We start from the raw sequence: 18,646 nt of genomic DNA, 5'->3' as shown, positions 1-18,646 counted from the left end.
GGATCAAATATGAACTGGGACCAAATATAGACTGGGATCAAATAGGAGTTGGGATCAAACAGGGACTGGGATCAGATAGGGACTGGGATCAAATGTGGACTGGGATCAAATGTGGACTGGGATCACATATGGACTGGGATCAAACATGGACTGGGATCAAATATGGATTGGGATCAAATATGAACTGGGACCAAATATAGACTGGGATCAAATAGGAGTTGGGATCAAACAGGGACTGGGATCAGATAGGGACTGGGATCAAATGTGGACTGGGATCAAATGTGGACTGGGATCAAATATGGACTGGGATCAAATGGACTGGTGTTGCAGTATGAAGCAATATCCTGTTTTAGCTATCCCAGTCCTTTCCCAGGTGTGGCAATATCTTCTCCCTTCCCCTCCCCTTGCCTCCTGCTAAGTGGTGTCTGTCAAGCTTAACATTCCAGCAAGGCGTCGTTGTGTGATTGGCAAAAGTTCAAAAGATGCTTCTCAGCCCTGGGGTCATTGGCCTAGCCAAGTGTCACTTGTCCCCTGAGACTCCCCCCCTCCCACCTGCTTGGTGCCATACCTGCCCCTTCCCTCCCCCTCCCCTCGAGCTTAAAAGGACACTGAGACCATGCGGTCGACATTCTGTTGGAGCTGTTACCAAGATTCAGAGATCTGTGACCCTGGAATAAAACTCTGGATTAAACCCTCTGGCAGAATCCGTCTCCTTTCCTCTTTGCCATCGCCTAAGGCCTTTCCACCAGAGGTAAAACTGAGTTCCTGCTTGCCTGGACTTGTTCCAAGTGCCCAGTTGCAACAAGCAGCTAGCCAGGGGTGTCTCTGAGGTAAAAACACCACAGTTGCCGCCTCTGGTCAAGCAGCAAGGCCAGACGAGCCCAGACATGTTCCATCCTCTAACATTGGGATAATATTCCAATAGACTGGGTTCCAACAGACTGGGATAAAATAGACTGAGATTATATAGACTGGGATCAAATATGGACTAGGATCAAACAGGGACTGGGATCAAATAGGGACTGGGATCCTACAGAGTGGGATCAAATATTGACTGGAGTCAAATAGGGACTAGGACCAAATATGGACTGGGATCGAATATGGACTGGGATCAAATGGATTGGGATCAAATATGGACTGGGATCAAATATGGACTAGGAAAAACTATGGACTGGGATCAAATACGGATTGGGTTCAAATGGACTGGGTTCCTACAGACTGGGATAAAATAGACTGAGATTATATAGACTGGGATCTGTGGGAAGTTAGGGACAGGCGATCGGAAGATATCGCGTTGTACAGGCAGACAGAACCCCTCCCCTCAGCTGTTAAAGTTACCTAAGCCCCATTTATGACACAAGCAGAACCGAGGTTATATAACCCCATGTAACCAGTTAATAAACGCCATTTTGCCATCCACCAATTGGTGTCTGTGAGCACATGGCCCGAGCAGCTGGAGGTTTGCTGCTGTGCCGTTCCTGAACCAGGTCATCACACCTCAGCAGAGGCAAGAAAGTGGTGCCAAAACCCAGGAAATTACCTGGGAAACGGGAATCGCCTGGACAGGTGAATGGCGGCTGAAGTGGCTGTGCCAACTCAGCGGGGAGGACACTCCCGGACCAGCAAGGAGGATGGAAGCTCTTGCAAAGGTCGTATTTCAGATTCATAGGCAATGGGGTATTGATTGGAAACCGAAAGTCTTAACCCTCGCTGTGTTGAGGCTGTTGCAAATTGGGGTCATTGACTAGCCGGTGGACATATCCACCCAGAAATATGGGACAAGTGTACTAAGGCTCTGGCCGAGGAAACAATATCCTCAGGTTCGGGGAAGAATCTTAAATCATGGGGAAGAGTCGTACAGGCTCTCCAAAAGGCTCGGCAAGAGCAGGAAACTTGGAAAGCCGCACGGGACTGTTTGCTGGCCGTGCCCTGGCTGGGGATGGAGGCGGCTACGCAGACTATGGGCGATTGCGGTCCTGCTGAGCGCAGGGATTTGCAGCTACGGGGACGCTCTTTGCAGCTCTGGAGCCCAAGCCCACCGGCTGAGGGAAAAGAGCAGGCACGATCTTTTTGGGACGGGCTGGCAAAGGAGGCGTGGAGCACCGCCATTGAGTCTGAGGGGGCCTGGGAGGGACCTCTGCCTTACGCGCCGCAGGGTGGTGCCGAACCCCAGAGAGATGGCAGGGATGCGGATGCGGTTGGCAGGGACAGAGAAGGTCTGCCAAATAACGCAGACACGCGCGAGCAGGAAAGAGGGGAGACACGTGGAGGGGGAATTAGGCCCACTCAGAGTGTTTGTCTGAAAACATATTTTTATAAGACATGAGCCTCACCCAGCAGGAGGCGGGGCAAGTCTAGAGGGAAGGAGTGGCCCAATGCTAGTTAAAAGGGGCAGGGTCGAAGCCTGACAAAAAGGTCCCGGAGTCTGGAAGTATCCAGTCAGTCAACTTCCAGACCCGAGTCAGACTCGAGCTGGGACGAATGGTTTGACAAGTGGTCCATAGCTGACTCCAACTCTGATAAAGAGGGAGTGAGAGTATACAAGATTAGTAATCACAATGCTCCTGCTTGGGTCAAGGGGAAGTTAGGAAAGAAACGAAACCCGCTTACAGACTGGAGGAAAATAAAAATAGCATGGGCCAATTAAGCCCCATCAGTCACGGTAGCGTTCCCGGTCCAAGTGGGGGGGCAAGGCAGAAACCAGAGGACCTACTCACTGGTAAACCCCAAGGATGTGCAAGCCATTGTTAAAGCAATTGCAGACAGAGGGATTAATTCAGCTGTGGTTTCCACTCTTATCGATAGTGTTTTTGGAGGAGATAACATGCTCCCATTTGACATTAAACAAACCTGCAGATTAATTTTTGACAGGGTGGGGATGATCGTCTTCAAACAGGAATGGGAGGACAATTGCGCAAAGCAGCTGGCCTTAGTGACTGGGGCAGACCACCCGCTGCACGGTTCCAGTATACAGCGACTCATGGGCACAGACCCAACCATGATCACCCCCCAGGCACAGGCCGAGGGCCTTCAGGCCCATGAGGTTATGACAACTACCCACGCCTCTAGAGAGGCTATCCACTCTGCTTCTAAGGTCATTGCTAGACCATTGCCATGGTCTGCTATAAAGCAAAGCGATAGTGAAAGTTTTACACAGTTTGTGGACCACCTCCAGGCAGCACTCAATTCCTCAGCTTTACCCTCGGAAGAGAAGGGCCCTGTGTTAGCGGAGTGTTTGCGCCAACAATGCAATTCAGCTACTAAGGACGTTTTACGGTCATTACGGCCCCGGTCTAGCATCGCGGACATGATTAGGCATGTCACAAAAGAAGAACATCTAGCTCCAATCCAGGCAGCCGTCCACACTGCAATAACCAGTGTGATAGCATGCTTTAAGTGTGGCCAGGCAGGTCACGTTGCAATGAATTGCCCCCAGTCAGGGCATCCACTAACAGCTGTTCCCCCATGCCAGACGAGACCTAGGGGGCCATGCTGGGCATGTGGGAAAAAGTGGCATTTTGCCAAAGAGTGCAGATCTAAACATCAGGGAAGAGGGAGGGGGAGGGGGCACCCGGGCCGCACACAGCTCCCTCCCACCTGGGACATGAAGCGGCCCAGTTACACCAATTTTCAATGGGGCGCGCAGCTCCCGCACCCACTGCCCCCTCCAATGACCAATTTCGCAATTCAACCAACGGCTCAGCCAAACCCATCAACACCCCAGGAATGCCAAGAACGGCTCCCTGGGGGCGAGGCCCCTGGGTGGCCCTGGCCATGAAAGCATGGGAGCGGGACCCCTGGGTGGCCTTTGCCGTGAAGGTGGGCAGGCACCCGCTGATAGTGAGGGCAGTTTGCCGTCTCTATAACAGCCCTGATGATTCTGCTATCTGCCTCCCCTTTTGGGTTGATACGGGATCAGACGTTACCATCATCCCGAACATACACTGGCCTTCACAGTGGAAACTGGCAGAAGCCCCCATGGTGGGCAGGGCTGGAGGGCTGTCCCGGGCCTGAAAAAGCACCCAACCGGTAGCGATAACGCTCTGCACCGAAAGAGGACTGGGGAGAACTATCACCCTTTCCCCATATGTCATGTCAGAATGCCCACCCTTGCTGGGGAGGGATGCCCTAGCCCTGTTGGATGTCAGGATGATAAATTTAGTCTAAGGACCACTGCTGCATACCCACTGCTACCTATCAAACTAACATGGAACTCAGTGGACCCAGTGTGGGTCGAGCAGTGACCCTTGTCAAAGCCTCGAATGATTGCCCTTCTTGAGCTAATTAGCCGTGAGCTACAGCGGAACCACATAGAACCCTCCGCAAGCCCGTGGAACATCCCAATCTTTGTGATACCCAAATGATCTGATGAGGGCTTCCGCCTCCTTGTTCACCTGCGAGAGGTGAACAAAAGAATTCAACCAATGGGTCCTGTACAAACTTTGTTGCCGATGAATTTGATGATACCAAGAGGACAGCCCTGTGCGGTGCTTGACATTAAAGACTGTTTCTTTTCCATTCCCCTGCACAATGAAGACAAAGAGTGGTTTGCCTTTTCTGTCATCTTCCTGAACAGCCAGCGGCCCAACCTGCGATTCCAGTGGAGAGTATTGCCCCAAGGAACGGTCAACTCCCCAACCATTTGTCAAATCACGGTAGACTGAGCACTAGCGCCAGTCTGGCAGAGCGATCCGACTGCGATCATCGTTCGACAACATTCTGATCGCTGTGCCATCAGCGAGCCAAGTAGACCAGCTAGTGTCGACAGTCTTGGAGACCTTGAAAATAAATGGGTTCAAAATCGTGAGTGCAAAAATAAAAAAGGGATCGTGCATAACCTTTTTAGGGGTGGGAATTTCGAACTCCTATATAACCCCTCCCCAAATAAAAATTCAACGAGACATCAAGGCACTCCATGGCATGCAGCAGCTGGTAGGATCCCTACAATGGCTCCGCAATATCATCCTGATCCCTTCCGAGGTCATGGACCCCCTAAACGGCCTCCTGAGAGGGAAAAACCCATCGGAGCAGAAAACTCTGACACTAGAAGCGATGAGCTCGCTCAATTTTATTGAACATCAAATGTCGGTAAGCACGCTCTCCAGATGGGACCCAGGCGCACCAATTGACTTGTATGTCCACTTTACAAAGAAAGGGGGAGTAGGAGCGCTAGCCCAAGGGCTCCTGACAAAGCCCAACCAATACAATGGGTAGTCTTAGGGAAACCATCACGCACTTTTTCCCCAGGAGTTGAGTGCTTTAGCAGCCTTATCATGAAAGGCAGGAAACTCGCCCTAAGGCGTTTGGGCATCAAACCCGCCAAGATATATCTGCCCATCCGCAAATAGCTTTCCACGCAGTCAGCCTCAATATCAGAGCATCTAGCCATAGCCCTTGCTGGATTTGGAGGAGAGATTCGCTACGCAGCAAAACCCGCTTGGACTCAGCTGCTTGCGATCGTCAACATTGATCTCCCATCAAAAATAATGGATCAGCCACGAGCAGGACCCAGGGTCTTCACTGACACATCTTCGCTAACCTCCACCGCAGCAGCGGGATGGCAGTCAGGAGTACAGTGGCAATGCATCAAAACCACTGACCCTACGCTTTCAGTCCAGCAACTCAAAGCAGCCACAGTAGTACTAGCATGTGGACTGTTCCCAGAAGAGCACCTCAGTGTTGTAACGGACTCTATATTTGTGGGTAAACTCTGCCTAGCCATGTCTGGACCTGGCATATCAGTGTCCACAGTGGTGATTATGCTTGAAGAGGCACTTTTTTCGCAAAAAGGCACTATATCTATCATCCACGTTAACAGCCATAATCCGGTTAAAGGATTCTTTCAAATCGGCAACGACAAGGCAGACGCCGCTGCAAGAGGACTGTGAACGCTGAGAGATGCCGGTCAACTACATGAGTCCCTTCATATCGGAGCTAAAGCACTTGTGAAAAAATGCGGGATTTCGGCTGCTGATTCGAAGCACGTTGTCGCCACATGTCCCCACTGCCAAAAATCACCACTGTGGTCTAGCGGCATCAACCCCAGAGGCCTCAAAGCTGCAGAAATATGGCAGACAGACTTTACATAATGTCAGCTGCTAAGACCCCGAGCGTGGCTCGCGGTGACTGTGGATACATATAGCGGGGTGATCGTGGCCACATGGACACACAACATCAAAAAACTGACTCCAAAGCAACCATCCAACATTGGTTAACAGCCATGGCGTGGCTTGGTGTTCCAAAACAGATCAAGACAGACAATGGCCCAATTTTGTTTCAAAATTGATCCAAGCATTCGTTTCAAAATGGGGTATCACTTCAGTACATGGCATTTCATACAATAGCACTGGGCAGGCCACTGTTGAGCGAGCAAATCAAACTCTGAAAGCCAAATTGAGGTATTGGCTAAAACCTCTGAGCCAGGGAGGTATTGGCTAAAACAGAGGGTTTTACTAACTCCATTCCCCCGAGAGACCAAGCGCGCATACTGGCAACCTCTCTGTTAGCATTAAATCAATTCCCTAGGGGGGATGAAACAAGCAGCCCCGCCCAGAGACAATGGGCCACCTGAGCGCTAGAGGAAGGCCCACAGGTTATAATTAGAAATGAACTAGGGGAATGGGAGCGAGGTTGGAGAGTAGTGCTCACGGGGCGAGGGTACGCAGCTGTTAAAAAAGCCGGTATAGTCAAATGGTGCCCACTTAAGTCTATCAAACCAGACCTTCAGAGTCGAACTAATGAGAATTGTGAAGTTTTATTTGCAGGACTGGATCCTTGGACATCCCCACAACCCATATACCCCAGTACCTGAAGAAAGCGACAAATCACCAAGCAGCCTGACAGCTCCCAAGAATCCCACACCAGTGAAATCCAAGCGGCAATGGTATCTCTGTGTGATCTTGCTTTTAGGGTTAATTGGCAGAGGGCAGGCCGATGCAGGGCATTACCCTCACCAGCCATTCAGGTGGGTTTTACGCCATGTCTCAAGCGATAATGCTATCAAAGAAACCATCACACCTGACAGCCCATCTTTTGAGTTTCAGCTAAGGGACATTTTTCCCCCACGGCTAGGATTCCCCGATTTTAGAGATTTATCACTATAAATTGGTGCCCTGCTTCCAACCCAGGCAAAAGTTTCTGTAACTATCCAGGGTATGGATATTGCAGATATTGGGGGTGTGAAACTATCATGACAAGCAATAGGTAGCAACCACAGCAACCTGATAAGTTCCTGCAAGTCAGGTATGCTCCCCATGGTTGTCTGGAACCAAAATTTAGAAGACACAATCAAATATATATGCCCCAAGACGGGAGAAAACACAATTGTACGAGCTACACAATGACACAATGACAATTTTGCAGCCGACCCATGAGAGTTGGACCACTGGTAAGGTGTGGTCAGTGTTTGTCCGCACCTTTCACGACATTTGGGTGAACATACAAATTATCAGGCTCCTACCGTCAGTATCCCAATCAATCGGACCCAATCTAATTCTTACGGGCCCAAGAGGGGGATCACAACTAGCGCCAATTTTACCCTTAATGTACAAGCATTAAATCCTACCTCGTCCCCATACAGCCTTTTAGATAATCCAGCTCCTTACAATTAGTTTCTTGATGTATTAAATGCCACCTTTTTATCGCTATGATGCAAAGCCCCCTTTTTATGAGGGTGTTTCCCTTAATGTCCCTTTTAACTATTTGATAGCAGAGAATCCACATCAGTGCAGGTGGGACACCCCCCGGAGGGGAATTACCCTGAGTCAGGTCACAGGCCAAGGCAAGTGCTTCGGCAATGCAATTTTAGCAAGGCAGATGGGCAACATCTGCACTGAATTTATCGAACCTAATGGAAGGATCCGTGGGCGATTCCGACTACTTTAGGAATGTGGGTCTGTCAGCAATCTGGAGTAAGCCCCTGTGTGCTCCTTGATAAATTCAATAACTGTTGATTTTTGTGTCCAAGTTCTAATTGTTCCTAGAGTCCTGTACCACCGAGAAGAAGAAGTATATCAACTTTTAGAGGAATCCAACCGGCTCCACAGAAGGGAAGTAATAAAGGGCATAACCATTGCAATGCTCTTTGGTCTAGGAGCTACTGGCACAGCCACAGGTGTCTTGGCCATGTACCTCCACACCAAGAACTTTCTCAACTGCAGATGACCATCGATGAGGACTTACAGAGAATTGAAAAATCCATCTCCTTTCTAGAGAAATGCATCTCCTCGCTTTCAGAGGTTGTCCTGCAGAACAAACGAGGATTAGACCTCTTGTTCATGCAACAAGGAGGTCTGTGTGTCGCCTAGAAGGAACAATGTTGTTTTTATGCAGACCATACCAGGGTCGTACGAGACTCGATGGCTGAACTAAGGGAAAGGCTAGCCCAGAGAAAGAGCAAAAGAGAAGCTCAACAAGGATGGTTCGAGTCATGGTTCAACCAGTTCCCATGGCTGACTACCCTTGTTTCCACTTTAATAGGCCCTCTTACTATGATACTCCTGACATTGATTTTTGGGCCTTGCATATTGAACAAATTAGTGTTGTTTGTTAAAAACCGTTTAGAAAAAGTTAACATTTTATTTGTTGACCGCCAACAATTGCTTTGAGGCACGCTTGTTGCGGATATGTTGCATTGCCTTTTACCATTTGTCGGTTTTACCATAAATCAGTTTAACAGCCTTTGCATTTTTATAACCTTTACACTTCGTGTGTTTTTAACTAATCATAACTAATCGTGGGAAGTTAGGGACAGGCGATCGGAAGATATCGCGTTGTACGGGCAGACAGAACCCCTCCCCTCAGCTGTTAAAGTTACCTAAGCCCCATTTATGACACAAGCAGAACCGAGGTTATATAACCCCATGTAACCAGTTAATAAACGCCATTTTGCCATCCACCATATTGGTGTCTGTGAGCACATGGCCCAAGCAGCTGGAGGTTTGCTGCCATGCCGTTCCTGAACCAGATCATCACACCTCAGCAGAGGTAACAGGGATCAAATGTGGGCTGAGATTAAATATGGATTGGGATAAAATATGGATTGGGATAAAATATGAACTGGGACCAAATATGGACTGGGATCAAATAGGGGTTGGGATCAAATATGGACTAGGATCAAATATGGACTGGGATTAAATAGGGTCTGGGATCCTACAGAGTGGGATAAAATAGGGACAGATCAAATACGGACTGGGATCAAATATGGACTGGGGTCAAATAGGGACTAGGACCAAATATGGACTGGAATCAAATATGGACTGGGATCAAATGGATTGGGATCAAATATGGACTGGGATCAAATATGGACTAGGATAAACTATGGACTGGGATCAAATATGGATTGGGTTCCTACAGACTGGGATAAAATAGACTGAGATTATATAGACTGGGTTCAAATATGGGCTGGGATCAAATATGGATTGGGATAAAATATGAACTGGGACCAAATATGGACTGGGATCAAATAGGGACTGGGATGAAATATGGAATGGGATCAACTATGGACAGGGATCCAATAGGGACTGGGATCATCCTGACTGGGATAAACTGGACTGAGATTATATGGACTGGGGTCAAATATGGACTGGGATCATACTGACTGGAATCCAATATGGACTGGGATCAAATACAGACCGGGGTCAACTATTGACTGGGATCAAATAGGAACTGGGATCAAATAGGGACTCGATCAAATATGGACTGGGATCAGATAGGAACTCAGATCAAACATGGACTGGGATCAAATATTGACTGGGATTGTACAGACTGGGATAAACTGGACTGAGATTATTTAGACTGGGATCAAATATGGACTGGGATCCTATGGATTGGGATCCTACGGATTGGGACCATACAGACTGGGATAAACTGGACTGGGATCAAATATGGACTGGGATAAATATGGATGGTATAATTTGGACTGGGATCAAATATGGAAGTAGGATCAAATATGGACTGGGATTAAATATGGAATGGGATGAAATGGATTGGGATCAAATATGGACTGGGATAAATATGGACTGGTATAATTTGGACTGGGATCAAATATGGAAGTAGGATCAAATATAGACAGGGATTAAATATGGATTGGGATCGAATATGGACTTTGATCAAATGGACTGGGATCAAATATGGACTGGCATCAAATATGGACTGGGATCCCACAGACTGAGATAAACTGGACAGAGATTATATAGACTGGGATCAAATATGGACTTGGATTAAATATGGACTGGGATCAAATAGGGAGTGGGATCAAATATGGACTGGGACCATCCGGACCAGGACGGCTGAACCAGTTCTCCCAGTTGTCCCTAGCATAGACCTAGGCACTCCCAGAATGATCCCAGTCTCTCCCAGCAGGGCCCCAGTCACTCCCACTTGCCCCCAGCGTGTTCCCAGTTCCCCCAGCACATTTCCAGTCGCTCCCAGTCTGGTCCCAGTCCCACAGCCTTGTGGTCTCAGACCCTCCCAGTATATCCCAGTTGCGCTGAACATTCTGGCAGTTGTTGCCAGGCACTCCCAGGCACCTCAGTGTTGTTCATGTGCCGCCAGTTGTCTCCCAGTTGTTCCCAGTTCCTCTAATTAAGTCCCCAGTTGGTTCCCAGCATGGGCCTGGTAGCTCCCAGTAACCCCCAGTCAGGGTCCAATCACACCCACTCTAATCCCAGTATGATTGTAGCCACTCCCAGTATGATCCCAGTCACTTGCAGTCTACTCCCAGTTTCTCCCAGACACTCCCAGTACAATTCCTGTGCCTCCAGTGAGATCCCAGTTGCTCCATGTCAATGCCAGCATGATTCCAGTCGCCCTCAGAGTGATCCCAGTTGCTCCCAGCATGGGCCCAGCTGTTCCCGGTGTGGTTCCATCACTCCACTGTGGTTACAGACCCTCCCAGTATGGTCCCAGTTGAACCCAGTTGCCCCTGCTATAGTCTCAGTCACTCCCCGTATGATCCCAGTCCCTCCCAGTATGATCCCACTTGCTCCCAGTTGCCCCCAGCATGGTCCCGGTTGTTCCCAGTGTGATTCCAGTCCCCCCAGTGTGGTTCCAGACACTCCCAGTATATCCCAGTTGCCCCCAGAATGTCTGTAGTCATTTCTGGCAGTGTCATGTAGACACTGCCAGTAGCCCCAGTAAGGTGTTAGTTATGCCAGTATCATCCCCCAGTCATGCCCAGTATATGCCAGTTGCCTCCAGCACACATCCAGTCCTTCTCAGTTCCTCCAATTTGCTTGCAGCATGATTCCAGTTTCCCTCAGTTGCTCCCAGTAGCCCAAAGTGTGATCCCAGTCACTTCCTTTTGACTCCAAATATGATCCCAGTAAGCTCCAGTTTGATCCCAGTCACATGCCAGCCCGCCCAGCGTGGTCCCAGTATAATCCCAGTTGCTCCCAATCTCTCCCAGTATGGTCCCAGCTGCCTCCAGCGTGGCCCCAGTTGCTTCCTAGATCAGCCCAGTCAGTCCCAGTATGAGCCCATTTTCTCGCAGCATGCTCCCAGTTGCTCCCAGTCTTGCCCAGTATGGGGGATGATGTGCAGGGTATGTTCCCAGTCACTCTCAGTTAGTCCCAGTATTAGTCCAGTCACTCCCAGTATGACCCAAATATGGCCCCAGTGTGCTCCCAGTCACTGACAGAATAAACCAGTTTTGCTCCACATGGTTCCAGTTGGTCTCTTTCACCCGCACTTTCCTTCCAGTCACTTCCAAAATCTCCCAGGGTACCCCAGTTCCCTCCAGCATCTTTCCAGTTCCTTCCAGTATGATCCCATTTGCTCACAAGCACTCGCAGTCAGCCTCAGTGTAGTGGCACTCACTGCCAGTATGATCCTAGCCATCCTCAGCAAAATCCCAGTTCATCCCAGTATATCCCATTTACCCCTGACATGGTCTCAATTGCCCCCCACAGGCTCCTACTCATTCCCAGTGTGATCTCAGCATGATCCCAGTATGATCGCAGTATGGAGTCAGTACAAACTCAGTACAATCCCAGTATGATGCCAATAGGATGTCAATACAAAGCCAGTAAAGTCCAAATCACTCCCAGTATGATCCCAGTATGATCCCAGTGTCCATCAGTGTGATCACAGTCTGCCCTGGCATGGCAATATGATCCCAGAATAATGTCAATACAAACCCAGTACAGTCCCATCATGATCCCAGTATGATCCCAGTATGATGTCAGTACAAGCCCAGTACAGCCCCAGTCACTCCCAGTACGGTCCCAGTGCAGCCCAGTCCCTGTCAGTGCTGCCACTGCTGGGATCCCCCAGCCCTGTGTGCGTTCCCCCCTGGCGGATGTGCCGGGAGGAGCCCCAAGGGCTGGCAGTGGCCAGGCAGGGTCCCCAGCAAGGCCCAGTTTGGATGTGCAGCCCCCAGTTTGCCCAGTTTGTCTCTCCTTTGGCCCGGGCCGGGTTCCCCCCGCCGGCAGCGGCTGGGAGCAGCCGAGAGCCCCGCGCTGCCCATCCCGACCCGTCCCGGCTCCATCCCCGCTCCTGCCGCGGGCTGCGAGGGCTGCGGGAACGGGCACCGAGGGTGTGGCTGCTGCTGGGGGAGGAGGAGGAGGCAGGGAAGGGCAGGGATGAAGGGGGAAAAGGAGGTGGGGCTAGGGGGGAGGAGGACGGGGAGGGATGGAAGAGGAGGGATGAAGGTGGACAGAGAGCAGCAATGGAAGGAGGAGAAGGAGGTGCGGTTAGGGAGGAGGAGGAGGAGGAGGAGGAGGAGGAGGGACAAAAGCGGATCAAGGCTGAACTGAGGGAACCACGCCTTCGATCCCTGCCTGAATTCGCAGCCCCCACCTGTGGGATCATCGCCCCCCCACATCGCGCCGGTGAGTGGGGAGGGGGAGCTCGGTCTGGATATCCTGGGGGGTCCTTGGGTTGGGTTTTTGGGGGGATGTTTGGAGAATGAAGAAGTCCAAGGCTGAGCGGAAAAGGCTCCTTGGGGGGACATTGGGGGGTGGCGGTGTCGGCTGCCAGCAGAGGCAGCCTGGAGGAGCAGAGCCCTGTGTGGCCCAGGAGCCCAAAGTGGGGAGCCCAGAGAGGGGGGAGCGCCGCCATTGGCGGGAGCCTCAAGAGCCTGGAGAGGGGCAGGGGGGACTCCTTGGAGCCGCTGCAGCCCAGAGCAGAGAATGAGAGGAGAAGGGAGCCTGGGAGCCCAAACAGCCCCGGCATCCCGAAATGGGGAGAGCGAAGCGGGGGCAGCTTTTGGGATTGCTGGGACTGCCCGCAGCCTGGGCAGGGCAGGCACTGAGGTGAAGGGGGATCCCCAATCCAAGCGTGACCCCAGCAGCTGGAACAAGGGGGAACCCCCGAACACCAGAGGGGAGGGACCAGGGACAGGGAACTCCTGGGTGGATTTTTCAGGGCTGAATCTTGGTGTTTGGGAGGTTTTTCTGGAGCCCAGATGGCCGCTGACTTGTAGAGATGGACTTGGGCAGAGGGACCTTCAAACTCAACGTGTGTTGGGGAAGATGAAACAGGAAAGCCTTATAAATATGATTGTCTGGCAAAAGATTTTGACAATATAGAAACTATAAGCAAGATTGAAATCAAAGCAAGCTTTGAGATACCTCAGTTAGTGAACAACTGGAAAACAATGGTGTGGCCCAACTGAAGGTAATCCCCTTTTAATGAAACAATTCCCTCTGCTTGCAGACAGATCCAAGGGTCAGAGCAGACCCTACTAGCTCAGCAGAAGGGGTCCAAAGAGGAGTTTTTAGCATTTAAAATGTAACACGGTCTGGTGATGTAGTGATTCTTACAGGCTGTATGTAAATGCTCTAGGATTTGTATCTTGTACTAGATTGGTTAGTGAGAAATAGAATATTCAACACAGAAGAAGATTTATTGTATTGTAACAGGAACCTTAATGTCTTGTGCTCTTACCCTCTTACTCTCTTACCCTCTCATCCTCTCTACCCCTCTCTTCTCTCGGGCCTGCTCCGAGCTGTGCCTGGCAGCTCCAAGCAGGGCCCTGCACCCGAGCCCTTTGCAATAAACCGCAAGTTCCATGGCCTGGCTGCAGAGATCTCTCATCTTCCTCCATCCCGACTGTCCTACCCCCCGACGCTCCTACAAACGCTCTCATCCCTTGTTTCCCCCAAACCAGGATTTCCCATTGCCAACCCCAGGGAAGCTGGGAGGAAGAGGAAGATGCCCCGGAACACTGGGGCAGGTGAGGAGGAAGTCAGTGCCCCTTTCCCCTCTGTGCTGCTCCATCTCCCAGCCCAGCACAGCCCCCGGCTGCAGCTCAGCCCTGGGGGGATCTCCTTGCCCTTGCCTGTGGCACGGAGGCAAATCCCATGCTGTCCTTGTCCTTCCTCCCCCAGAGCAGGAGCTGAGCATGGAGAGCAGGGAGGACAAATGCCCGCAGCAGAACCTGGTGGCAGAGGCCGTTTTGAGCGGCTCCACGGCGCAGGAAGCCAACGGGGAGGAAAAGCCCCGGAGCTGCCGCACGAGGAGGGGCTGCAAACGCAGATGGAGGGGATGTGAGGGGGAAAGAGCCAGCCTGGGCCGGGAAGGCGGCCGGAGGTGGAGCCAGAGCTTGGAGCTGGTGCTCCATGAGCAGCTCCATGATGGGGAGAAGCCTCACACGTGCATGGAGATTGGGAAGGGCTTCAGGTGGAACTGCGACCTGATTGTGCACCAGAGGATCCACACTGGGGAACGGCCCTATGAGTGTGGGGAGTGTGGGAAGAGATTCAGACCAGCTCCCATCTCCTCCTGCACTATCGGATTCACACAGAGGAGAGGCCCTTCCAGTGCCCTGACTGTGGGAAGGGATTCAAGCACAACTCCACCCTCATCACCCACCAGTGCATCCTGTTTTCCTAATTATATCTGGTCCATTTTCAAAAATTCTTGGGCTAAGCATAAGCGGTGGTTGGGCTGGAGTGGTGGTGGTGTAAATTGTAACCAGTTGGGCTATAGCATTTACTATAAACTTAAAATGTAGGCCCTACAGGCCTACATTTTTTGGACCAAAGACAAACCACTTCTATGGTTTGTGCTAATGTAAAATTGTGCCAACAATCCTGTAAGCTTGGGTGCGTACAAACCTTTTCATGCTTATTTGTTTGATCTGTCAAAACACCGATTGAGGTTGCGTTACTATGGGTAGTTCCGTTAATCATTTGGATCCTATACTAATTTTTTCCCCACTATCCCTTGAAGCTTCCAGGTTTTTTGGTTTTCCCATTCCTGCCTAGTGTATATCTGATTTTCATGCATAATGACAGTTGATAGGTTTAAATCCCTCACGTTTCCCATGGATCTGGAAAAATGAACAAAAGCCTGGGACCAAGGCCATTCAGTATCAAGTTGACTAAGGGTGCTCTCAGTCCTTTCTACCCACTGGGGTGTGACTACTGTACTCAGTGTGGGCTTTGTTATAGCATTTATCTTAAATTTGTAAACTAGGCCTTTTAAAATTAATGGATTTGTCAAGTTATTTTGCCAACAGCGTGTCACATAAGTTGGTTTGGCTAAAGTAAAATTATGCCAGCAGTCAGTTGATTAATTTCTACAATCCTTTGTAATTGCATTGTTGGTTCTGGGGCCTAAAGTGTAGTTACCAACGTACTCCTGCCAGCAGCACAGAGTGAGGGGAATTTGTTTGGTACACTCCCACTTTGTCGTAGGACACAGTTCTGTTGTAGGGATGTGCAAATAGTTTTTTCCATCTGGTTCTAAAAAATTTCCAGCACCTGCAATGGAGGTGGCTTTCTCATAGAGAGATCCTTCCACTTTTCTGCACGCTACCACAATCGACTCACCAATTGTTCCACTTAGGGTTCTAGTCCAGTCCTTCTGATCCCATCCCCACTCACTTGGGCGATATATCTCAGAGTCATGCAGCACTATAGGCTCTAGGTTCAGGTGGCGACCCTTGGGATATGACCCTAGAACATTAGTGTGATGGATGGTAGCTTCAGACCACGACCACTCAGCAGGATTCTGTCCACGGAATTGTGGTAGGATGCAGAAAAGTATCACCAGTGTTATCATGGTTCAGATGATCCTCATGTCCCTCAGGGTTCTTCTGTAAAAGTAAACACAACAGAATCCTGCCACTAAGGGACAGAAAAAGTTAGAAGGATGGAATTATCCAGTGTGTATTTATCCGATGCTCTCTCCCTAGAGCATCAGAGGCTACCCATGCATGTTTATTCAGAGGGGTTTTTAGCACTAGTGGTACTTCCCCTACAGTAGGGAGGTCCACCAGAACAGGTGGTCCAGGGTAATATGCTGGAATCTGGGAATCATCTGGTCTCCCTAGAGAGGCAATTATGCTTGGAGCTATGTGGCAAAAAACAGTGATTTTGGGACACCCATTTACCCCCCCATCTGTCATTCACACTTTTCACAGCTTCCCATAACTGAACATCCCAATTTCCCTCCTCTGGTTTCAAAAGTCATTCCAAAAGACCATTGGTCCTTTCCACGATCCCGTTAGCCTGAGGGTAGTAAGGGGTGTGAAAAGTCCATTTAATTCCTTCATTTTTTGCCTAATCCTGTACAATTCTAGCAGTGAATTGGGACCCATAATCAGATTGAATTTCCTGTGGTTTTGGGAAAATTCCAAACCATCCCTGCAATGCTTTAACAGTATTATCTCCTGTAGGTCTTTTAAAAGCATTGGCCTGGACCATCCCAGATACAATTTCTACTCCTACTAGCACAAAGTGTTTAACTCCTGACTTCTTAAAGGGTCCAATATAGTCTACCTGCCACGCGTCCCATAAGCCTTTACCCTTTCTGAAATGCAGAGGGTCATCTTCCAAAGGATGTCTCTCCAGTCTCCAGTCTGCGATTGCTCACAGGCTGATACGCATGTTTTACACCTTTCCTTGGTGACAGGCCAACGCTGGGCAAGAGCTTCCTTGTACAAATCTTTCACACCTGTGTGCTGTCTTTTTACATGCAGCTATTCTAATAGTTTGTGGGAACTCAGCACATTGCTCCCGATGTCCAGAGATGCCAGGAGAACCCTTGGGGGTCTCGGAAATCCTGGAATGTTGCCAAGAGTGCTTGGTGGCTTGATTTTGATCCATCCACAGAAGTGACAGCAGTTTGAGGACATGAGAATCACTTTCGAGTGAAGGGTGTAAAAGGGACACATTTATAGGGTGAAATATAAACTTTAAGGTTTTTGGTACAGGGGGGTTATGGAGACAAGATGGGGGGATCAGGGCGTGTCTCGTCCTCCTTCTTTCTTCTTCTTGTCTTCCATCTCCTGTGGTGATGTTGGCACTTGGGGATTGGTTTATGGTGAAGGTGTACTTGCTAATATGGGTGAAAAGTATTGGAAAATAAAAGTAAATATCATGTACGTAGATTTTAGTATAAAAAGACATGACTGCCCCGTGGGTGGTCATGAGTGCCCTTGGCTGCCTTGCAGATCAGACCTCTGTTGGGCAGACAGAAAATTTTGTAGATAAGAAACAATAAACAATCTGAAGATCGAAAAGCTGAAGAGTCCAGACTCGTCCTTTGAAGTGCGTGCCACCCAAGAACCACCCTACCCGTGTCGGGGCAGAGACAGACAGCCGGACCCGACAATAGTTGATCCCAGTCCTCTGTAATTTGTTCTTTTTCAGGGGACTTAGTCTTGCTAAATCATCAGCTTTATTGTTCCACTCTCCTGCTGGATTTCCATCTGTCTGGTGAAAGGCTGCCCACCCCAACAAATTTCCCTTGGCTTGTGATGTTGAAAATTTCTTGCCACTTTTCCTTTTGCCATACTGGAATTCTGTTAACTTCCCAATCATTTTGCTGCCAAAAAGGAAGCCACTCAGTACATCCTTTATACACAGCATAGGAGTCCATGTAGATGCAGACAGGAGAGGTATTCTGTACCTCATGTTGGAAAGCACTCCAAACAGCTCTCAGCTCCCCAACCTGAGCACTGCCTTCTCCCTCGGTAATGATTCATTCACCAGAGGAAATGTGGAGGGCTGCTGCCCTGTATCTCCACACCTTCCCCTCCTGTTTAGCAGAGGCATCAGGGAACCAAGAATTTGCTGATCGTTTGGTGGAGAAAGGAGGGGCTACTTTAATTACAGAGGCAGGTTTGTCATGGCTGCTGCCCAAATTCTCAGTTTCTTGTAGCGCTAAATTTTTTACAGCTCCTTCTGTTATTGAGAAAATGTTACAGTAATGTTCAATCTGAGCATACCAGTTTGCAACTGAGGCCCTTTGGGCCACCCTGTCGGTGGGGGTGGGGTGGGGGGTCCCAGTAGTGACTGTCTTAATAACTTTGAAAGGGCCTCTCAAGACAACTGGTTGTTGTGCAATTTTTCCCACTTCTATGAGAGCTAAGCTAACCACAAACAATCCTTTTTCCCAGGTAGTGTATCTTTTCTCAGCATCTTTGAAACCACAGGAATAGAAACCAACAGGCCTCCTCGGTGTTGCCACCACTTGGGGCGTGGTGTCCCGGGTCAAGGACGGCTCGGTGGCAGCACCTTTGCCACACAGACCAAGTACACGCACTCACCAATGTGGTGGATGGTGAAATGGTAACTATTTCTAACTGGTTTTTAATAAACAATGCTAACTTCTTTGAAATATAAGGTCCAAGATCAATAATAGGGCCTAATAAGGTAGAACCAAGGGCAATCAGTCATGGGGGCTGACTGAACCA

The 18,646-nt window shown here is 49.7% G+C and overlaps 1 protein-coding gene, 1 long non-coding RNA gene and 1 pseudogene across 2 annotated transcripts in view; all 3 read left to right on the top strand.

Moving 5' to 3' along the window:
- LOC139604917 (serine/threonine-protein kinase PAK 3-like) overlaps positions 1–18,646 on the top strand; it is a 99,027-nt gene that overhangs the window by 30,369 nt on the left and 50,012 nt on the right. The window lies entirely within an intron of this gene.
- Positions 1–18,646, top strand: part of LOC139604878 (zinc finger protein 271-like) — a 30,981-nt pseudogene that overhangs the window by 11,241 nt on the left and 1,094 nt on the right.
- Positions 1,496–8,899, top strand: LOC139604987 (uncharacterized). The gene is made up of 2 exons (XR_011684193.1): positions 1,496–6,398; positions 6,765–8,899. It is a non-coding gene; the product is annotated as an uncharacterized lncRNA (long non-coding RNA).

Source organism: Agelaius tricolor, unplaced genomic scaffold (genome assembly GCF_023055355.1).
Source record: "Agelaius tricolor isolate 1412-34295 unplaced genomic scaffold, bAgeTri1.0.p SCAF_57, whole genome shotgun sequence".
NCBI lineage: Eukaryota > Metazoa > Chordata > Aves > Passeriformes > Icteridae > Agelaius > Agelaius tricolor.
The sequence above is the reverse complement of the archived record's forward strand: the minus strand, read 5'-3'. Positions and strand labels throughout refer to the sequence as shown.